We start from the raw sequence: 8,089 nt of genomic DNA on the forward strand, positions 1-8,089 counted from the left end.
TACGCAGTTCTCATAGCCAACATTATGAGGCTTCATTATATAAGAATTTACAGCATCCCCAGCGCTTGGAGGGGTTAATTTGTCCCTTGAACCTCTGACCCAGGTTATTTATAAGTTGTCCAAAGTCTTTTTTTAGGCAGAGAATGACTTTTACTTAATTGAGAACTGTCTTCCTTTAACCTTATTGACTGTTTCTCATCCCTTATTCACTGACAAAGAAGGGTATTCCCAAAAGTGGAGCAGGAAGAGGGAATCTCCCTTGAATGTTTGCAGCTATGAATCAGGGAAATGAAAAGATTCTACCCTTGCAGAACTTATCTAGCCATGATAATTTGTTCAAGCTGAAAGCAGGCCACTTCTACAGAAGACTTCACAACTGACAAGAGTGGTTGTGGTGTAGCATAACTTACTGTCCCCCTCAGCTGGCAATACAGACCAAATTAATTGGTTTTATTTGAAAAAGAACAAAGAAATAGTTGAGGCAGAAGGATCTGTCCTTAAGTAGCTTAATCTACCTCATAACCTGTAGTAGCTAAGCAAATTGGTGGTAGAACTTGTATGTATAGCTGCACAAAAAAGTTTGCTTGTACATTTCATTATCATTGAGATAATAAAATTAATCTTAATTTATACTGGGTTAATGTAAGCGGAAAACATGTCTTACAGTGTTTAAAACTCTGCTTACATGTCCAAAAAAGAACAGCTTCTTGAACAATACTGGATCTTCAGTAAGACCTGTGGAGCAAAAAATACAAACACTCTGGTGTGGTGCACGGACAATGTGTCAGTCAGGAGAGTCTTCACACCTCTAACCTCTGCGTGCAGTTTGCAGCCTGTACATATGCAAAACCTATTTATGTCCATGAGATTGGTAACTGAGCATTCTGGCACCGTGGGACAAGTAATAATATCTTTCAACAGCATGGTTTTTGACCAGGACCTTTAAAACCATGTCTCTGCTGTGTTAGGTATTGTTTGTAAAACAAATTCTTGAAGTTCTCCTGAGAACAGATAAGTGAATGTTATCAATGTCCTGTGAAAAGGATCCGGTTGGTGGAACTTTTATGAATTGTTAGTTTTATTTGCTCTGACATATTTTCACAAAGGAACCTTTTGTGTTTGTTGCTCAGATAATCACATCCTCTAAGGAACAAAATAAAACACTGAAGTTCATTTTGAGTTCTTTAAAGCAATTGATAGAGTTTTTTACATTATCTATTTATTTATGGAGGTACATAAAAGAGAATACAAAATATAGTACAAAAAATATCATCACTGAATAATAGTGCACTCTAGTGCACTTCTGTACATCCTTCGTGTTTGTATGTATTTCGCTGAGGTTATTTCAATGTTATGATGGAGAGTACGGATTGAGGGTAAGCATCAGTTTTATAACTTGTATTCTGATATGAATTGTTATGTTCCCCTGAACCTTACCAATGTTCTGTTTGCCAGTAAAACTAGAAAAGTGCGCCTTCCTTGGTATGCAAACAAGCTGAGCTGAAATTCTCAACATCATCAGTATAAGAGTTTTTCTATTTTAAGATTTGTAGATAGCAAATGATTTGCTGCTTCTCCACTTTTTTAGGGACTGTGCTGTCATCAACTTGGAGCAGACTTTGTTGAGGATCTTTCTATGGGCTTCCTCTCAGTATTTCTGTGGCGGCTTACCCCAGAATTTAGATGAGTGTTTTGGACAGAACACTGGGTGTATATCTTAAAGCTTAAAGCTGCAGTCCCAGGGTTGTCAACTGTACGTTCCTGCGTTTTGCAAGTATGTCTGCATTGCACAATGCAGCATGATGCAGCAGCATTTAAAGTAGCTGCAGCTGAGCCTGGTCCATAACTGGAATTGAGGGATCCGTGTCAAGGTTGTGTGGAGAGAGGGAAGGTTTATCAGTTCAGACAAGGTGCCATGCAGATATGCCTGTACCAATTTTGATCTCTGAGGCAGCAGCTTTAGCTGCTGCAGCATTGTGGTACGTGGAGAGCCTAATCCTTCTGGAGCCAGATTGAAGCTCTTTGCTACATTTTGAACTGTAGGGACTCCTGGAGTCTGTATAGATACATGCACATATATGCATATATGTATATACACACAAACACACACAGGCTGCAGCTGCATATACCTGATTCTAACTAGGGCCTTTTGGTATTATTGTAGTAAAAGCTGTTAATAAAAAATAATTACATTTTAAATTTGTATTTCACAAAAATAGACTTACTAGATGTTCTGAGAGTGGTGAATAGCTCAGAATAACACTCAGAATTTCAGCTTTTTTTGAACTTTGATGCTAGATGCAGGAGAAAATTAGAAAGTACATTTGTTTCCCTACTAGTTTTTTCCAGAACAATAGAATTCTTACGTTCTGTCCTGGCTGCAAGTTGCTACTGAGAAATCAGTCTTCGTGCCTTTGACTTAGTTGTCATCATTTTCTGTGTTACTTTTAAAATCATCTGTTTAAAGTTTACTTACTAGAAATCACAACAGTTTAGTAATTATTTTGTTCTGTTTCCAACAATGAAGAAATACACATTGTGTATCTGAAATATATTTTTTTAATGTAGTATTCAGTTCTTGAATGTTGAATAGCTCCACTTTGGTTGATGAGGGTGTAGTGTTTTCTTCAGAAATGCATGCTATTGTGTACTGTGAATTGCCATTTTGGGGAGAGTTCAAGCAGCCTCTGGCGTGTGGCACTTGGGACATTCAACTTGATAGAATTTAACCTAGGAAACACTGCTGGTAACTGTTCAGTTTTAGCTGATTTCCTGAAGCACTGAGAATCAGTATTCTACTATCACACTTTTATTTACCTGTTTGCTGTTATTTGCTGTGACTACGGTGACTTAATTTCAGTAATTAGGACACTTTATGAAGGCAGGTTATTTTAAGTTTCTACTTAAAGAAAAGATTTGCAGGTCACTTTGTCTGTTCTTTTAGGAAAAGAGATTGTCCTGGTTAGAGATTCTTACTTAGGTAGGTTTTATCTGTCTTTCAAGTATGAGGCTTTTAGAGGCATAGCTTTAGTTGCTTCTGTAAATGGTCATACCTTACTGCAAGAAGAAATGCAACTTCACATTTTCCAAACCTGTTTTATGAGTGACTACAGCATAAAAAAAATAAAAATTGTGGTATGTTTGTGCTGATTATAGTGAACTCTTCTGTTGAATCAGAAAGAACTGTCTGGTCAGGTTTTGAAACATAACACTGTATTTAAATCACTGATGGTTATAGACACACAGGAAGTACTCTTGGTCAGTAGAACACTGGAAACTGAAAGACTGTTGCTTTTTTCCCACCCACATCTTTTCAAGATCTAAAATCTACAAGGACTTGGTAGGCAGAAATGGAGAACAAGTTTTTTTTTTTGTAGAAAGCAATGGTTGCAAATAAATTACCATTTTATTACTGTAGTAACTGTAGCTCTACTAATGTTCAAAGGGCTGCTCTTTTACTTACCACTATATAGTTACTCAGTAAATTGGAGACTGTTATAGTATAATTAAATGTCAATTGAAACAAGCGACCACTGTAAATGACAGATTGGCAGAGAAGCTCTGAAAGTAACTGTGTAGGCCATGCATATGCTTAGCTGGTTTGATCTAAGGCTTTCAGGTTTTGCTTCCTTGGGCTTTTTTGGGGCTCTTTTTTACTTTTTGTCTCTCTCTTTCACTCTCCTTTTGTCCTTCTCTCTCTTCCTCTCTTTTTCTCTCTCTTCTTGAAAGTTGGCTCAAGAACAGTTTGACTAAGTTGTATCTTTTGTTTTAAATTGATGCTAGTCCTTCAGAACCCATCTGATTTGTTACTATTTACATACAAGATTAAAATTAAATAAATTTATCATAAGTTTCGAGCTTACACTGAGTATGTTATCTAGTGTCACCCCCAGGTGATTTTGTGAGTGTACAATGGCATATAAAATTAGAAGCAGAGTGCCATTATCACAGGCTTGTGATAGCCTTACATAGAACCAAATATTTTTGTTGGCAGGTAACGGAGCAGAAAGAATATCATGTGTTAGAGTACCAAGAGCTTAACAGATGTTTCAGTGAACTGAATTTTCAAATCCTTTTACATTAAGAAATGGCTCGGGTTTGTAGAAGTTCCGAGACTATTGGGTTACATTTCCTGTTGCAGTGCAAAGCCAGCCATTGTGCTAGAGTTTTAGCAGATGTGTTACCCCCTTTTAATGGTTGGGAATAAAGCATTGGTTCTGTTGCTGAGATATAAATTAGAACTAGAAGAGCTCAACCTGTCACCTTTAAGCATCCAGTTAGCTGCAGTAAGACCATTTTCCCCTTAATTTTTCACTGTCTAAGAGACTGATACTTGAACTGCTCTTTGGTTTCTCTGTCCTCCCCCAAAGATAGTAGCTTTTCAGAACTGGATTTTGTATTTAAAGTATTTGCTATTGACAATTATAAGGAATATTGTTAAGGGCCCCAAAATCTTCTGCGTGTCTTAGTTTTACATAAAACAATGAATTTTTGTCATTCTGATGTTATCCAAGGAGTGTTTTAGGCAGCTGGCATGTATAGCAATGCTCATATGGGCAGGAGGAAACCCCTGTGCCTACAACTGCTTCACTAGTTTTACTTTTACTGTATGTTGGAAGTGTCTAAATTTAAATTTCATGTGATGATTTGCGCTCACACCTAACGTCAACTCAGAAATGCTATTCTGGCAAGAAATGGATCCTCATCTACAGGAGTGACTTGCTTTTACCTAATGATCACATGCGTTTGCTTTTGATAGAAGCCCAAAAGAGGCCCTGCAGTCTCATCATCTCTTCTCTTTCTCCCCTGTTCTTTGCTAAAGAAGCTGAAATAACCCTTAGAGCTGGGGATAGTATTCCCTCCTTAAGTAAACATTTTTTGCTGTCCAAAGCTCTGTGTGGGCTGTGTTGAGTTGATGTTGGCTTCCATTACTGAATTCACAGTTCAGGACAAATTCTGCCCTCAACTGTGCATATTCAACTCCAAGAGCAGTCATGGGCAGGGTGGGTATGTGTGTGTTTCAGCGTAGAATTTGGCCTGTATTTCCTCCCTAAGACATTCCTGAAAATGCACTGGGGTTTCTTGAAAAGCAAGAGGCAGTTCTTTTTGAAAAGAGCCTCACAGTTTAGACTTGATCAAAATGGCAGTTTCTTTTCTCAAAATAAGTTTTGGGCAGGAAGTGAAAGAGGGAGAGAAAGTAAAAGTGGACTAAGTATCTACTGGATATTAGCAGTTGTTGTAGAGAGTGTCTAAATCAGATATTCGATTCTCCTGCTTTATGGATTAATGCCAAAAGTTTAAATTTTAAAGTGATGCTAAGCAACAGCTCTCTTTTTTTTAACACACAGGTTTGTGGACTGTACCTCTAGTAACATGGAAGGACAGTTATTTTACTGAACCCTGATAGCATACGCTTCCTTGCAGAATATTGTTATTTAAAATTGACTGAATTGGATAAAAGGAAAGAAGGCATATGTGGAAGAATATTTTGATTGATTGTAATAGGATGGTGAAGAAATGCCTCCAAAGTAGTTGTTAATAATTTTGGAAGGATGGTGCAAAAATTCTTCTATCCACCTAGAATTTCTGTGTCCTATCTAGTAATAAAATGTAGTATAAGCTAGTTTGTTATCAAACTTACATTTAACTGATATATATTTTAGCTTCCTGCTAAAATAAATGTAGCATGAAATATGAGGGCAAATTAAATCCGTCCCCCATAACCTACACCACAGGAATGGAAAGTCTTTAGGAAAACTTATCGATGTGCCAAACAGAACAGCTCAGGGTCTCAGGGTGCAGACCGGTGCTCAGAGGGAAACAACAGCCATGGAATTTGCTGTGTCCAGCACTCCCCCACCCCATAGATGTTTGTGGAACAGCTCTCTTATATCCTATAGTTTTGTGGAGGAAGTAAGGAATTTCTTCCTCTCCCCCTAGATCCTTGCAGAATTTCAGAATGCCCCGCCAAGTATGTGGACTGCAAGTCAGGGAAACATTTGGTCCGTAATGTTTTATATTACATGTAATTAAATTAGAATTTGAAATTAAAAGCATATTTCCCTATTTTTCAGCCTGGAAAAGCCTTCTTGGATTAGAAAGCTATATATACACCTTGTGGAATGTCTGCATACAGGTCTGACTTGCCCACAAATGCTAATCATCTGTGCAACCTCACATCCAGCCCTGTCTGATACCTTATCGTCTCCTGCCTGAAATCTGGAAAAGATTGGCCTCATAGGTAGTTAACAGCATAGAACAGTCTATCTCTTTCTGAAACTTGCAGAAAGTCAGTCTTGCATTCAGTTATTTTCATTTCTTGATTCAGATTGATACATTGTCAGAAACAGACCTCCTCATTGAATAATGAGGGGGGTATTAGATTTGTGAGTATAAGCTGCATTACAAATAAAATAATAAGCGCTTAACAAAAGATTTGAAAAATACATCTTTTTTATTTTTACACTCTGGTATGATGCATCTATAATTTCTTTCTTGTCTGAAAGTCCCCAACTTCCTTCACTGTACTTTTTTTCCTGTGTTCTTTTGCAGTCCTCCAAACAAGACTTCAAGTTCCTGTTTTTTCCTTATTCTTATTCCTTCTCTTTTAGTCACCATCACTTGTAGAGCTAAACTGCAGTTGAAGTACCATGGTGTCTCTGCGGTGTTACACAGCATTGATTTGCTCAGAACGTATTTGAGAAACCATAAGGAAGGAAGTTTTTGTTGTATTATGAGTTTTTAAGTGCTTGGGTGACAGGCAAGATGTTGCAGTCTGACAGAAACAGCTGAACAGGATATTTAGCCTTTTTTTTGTCCCTTTACCTTTGTTTTTTTTATGTCATTACTATACTCACTATTAGGAATTTGCCTTATCCTTGTGGTAGTGTTCTTGAGATCTTTCTCATATTGAAACATCATCATTTGTTTTATTTGCTGCAAAAATTGATTATCTACTGCAATAACTGAAAACAAGTAAGGTACCAATTTTCCATGGGCAAAGATGACTAAAATTTAGAACTGTGAGTTTGAAGAGACTGCGAAAAAGATATTTTTTTTTTTAGGTGCTTAGGTAGTAGAATTCAGTGCTTTCAAAATGCTTGAAATTCTGAGATTCTGAGGGTTTTTTGAATTTTGCGCTTGCATTTATTTTGCATATTCCTCTACAGGTATTCTTTTTTCCAATGTCAGGTATTACAAAGAGATGTGGGAGTAGGATGAAAACTTAAAGTTTGGGGGAAAAAAAAGGGTTCTCCTTATGGGAGTCTGTATTTTCGCAGTGCTCTGTGAAAATTCTTTTCATGTTTTTATTCTGTTTTGTCAGGGAAGAAAATAGCTAATAGCAGCACTAGATAATATTCTGGATTTATAAGTACAACCTCTTGGCCTCCCTTCCTTTTCCTGACTGATTAGAAATATTTTCCTCTCTCTCAAAAGTGGCTGTATGCTACTTTGCCACATAGATATAATGTTAAAACTCTGGTTATGAACAAGTTTGCGACACTTCTGGTTTTGTGACCACACACAAAAATCTTTTTCTTCTGTAGTTTACATAAATCTAATATTTTTTTGACAAGTGTTGCTAAGAAAACCGCAAAGCATTTATGATATAGCTTTGTTAAAAATAATAGATTGAGGAAGAGAACGTAAGGGAAAATACACAGGGAGGAACTTCTCTGAATGTATGACATACTTGAGTTGTATAAACCAAAAGGTAAATGTGCGTTTTCATATTCTTTTTTTATCTTTAGCTAACAACAGTAACGTTTGCTGGGAATAATCTAGGTTAAAATTTAGTGATTTTCTGTATAAACAGACAAGTGAACTTAAACACCTTGAAGATCTTTCTAAGAAATGAAACAGATTGCCTCTATTTTTTTTCATGCATTTATTTGGTGCTAATGCCAACATGTGGCTGTTAACTTAGGAAAATGGCAGCTATGGTCTAACAGTTTTATAATATGTGCCGGCCTAGGTCGTCTTAATATATCTCCAAACTAACATAGTAATTCTTACCTTTGCTACTGGTCTTCCTTCACCTACTTTTAAATAGTCTTCAGATTATGCTAGTATATTGTTCTATTAATAA

The sequence above is a fragment of the Cariama cristata genome, unplaced genomic scaffold (assembly GCF_000690535.1).
Source record: "Cariama cristata isolate BGI_N322 unplaced genomic scaffold, ASM69053v1 scaffold18075, whole genome shotgun sequence".
Taxonomy (NCBI): Eukaryota; Metazoa; Chordata; class Aves; order Cariamiformes; family Cariamidae; genus Cariama; species Cariama cristata.